A 1,263-nucleotide genomic window follows, 5' to 3' on the forward strand; every position below is an offset into this window, starting at 1 on the left:
CACAAAAGGATTTTGAAATTAAAAAAGAAAAGGAAAAAAGGAATCAGCCCAGAAAACTGCTTCACACTGGTCAACCTGACTCCTCGCTTTCTGAGGGAGGAGGCCATAAATCTGTCGAGATTCAGTTTGAAATATTTACTTTCTATGACGGCTCCCTGCACTCCCCTGCTAACATGCTCCATTCACGCACATTTCCAGGATTGTTCAGGGCGGAACACCGGCTCACTCCCTGCGGAAGCGAGTCACGTCAATCACAGGAGAACCACGAGTCTCGCTTCCTGCCGGTCGGCTCGAGCGTCCACACTTTCACGCCCGACGAGTCACCGCGATGACCTCATGACTGCAAGAGAAACAAATCAGTCCACCGAGCACACGCCACACTCTTGTTGTTCTGAACTGAAAAAAGGCCAATGGACGAAAACAGTTTCTCATCTAGAAATGTTTTACGCGCTGCCTACAATAAAACAAAATCAATAAATGAACAAAGGTTAGATGTTTCCTTTAGAAATAAAAAAAAATCATTCCTTGAACAGTTTTCACTAAAACTTGTCGCTGTTTTGGTCAAATCTTAACAATGACATCATGTTCAATCCCATGTGAAACCTCACATGATCTATAAACACTCAGAGTGTGTACTGTGAATGACTCACACCACACCAAAGCTCAATACCTGGAACATGCAGTGAGCAGGGGCGGAGCCAGGGGGTGGCCATGGCCACCACAGACAAATCTTTGGCCACCCCATTGGCCACCCTGCTGTACACACCCCTCCACAGTGAAACAAACTTTAAGCTGTAATAATCCTCCTGAACAGTTGGTGGCGGTGTTTAACAGTTTGAAACATCACCAAGCTCTATCCCTGAAGAAGACCAATGACAAGGAAGTGATGATTTTCTTTATATACAATATATGCCTTTGTTCTGACTTATGGTGTAAACTTTTGGACTTATGGTGACAAATGTTTTATTTATTTATTTATTTAGTTATGRTCTGAAGGCTGCATGATGCTCTGTCCCTTTTGGTTATGAGTAGACCTATCACTAAATCAGAAAAAGTGAAACACTCCTCTAAATTCACTGTTAGTGGTTATCAATATTGCACCTGTTCATTGGGTAAAATTAAACATGCAGCTGAGTGTTGTCATTATTTGGCACAAGGACATGTGTTACAATTAACAATAAATCAATAAACAATATAAAAGTAAAAAGCACCCCTAAAGTCATTATATATGATTAATTGTGTCACATTAATTAACCTTATCTC

Source organism: Austrofundulus limnaeus, unplaced genomic scaffold (genome assembly GCF_001266775.1).
Source record: "Austrofundulus limnaeus strain Quisiro unplaced genomic scaffold, Austrofundulus_limnaeus-1.0 Scaffold7, whole genome shotgun sequence".
NCBI classification, from domain to species: Eukaryota; Metazoa; Chordata; class Actinopteri; order Cyprinodontiformes; family Rivulidae; genus Austrofundulus; species Austrofundulus limnaeus.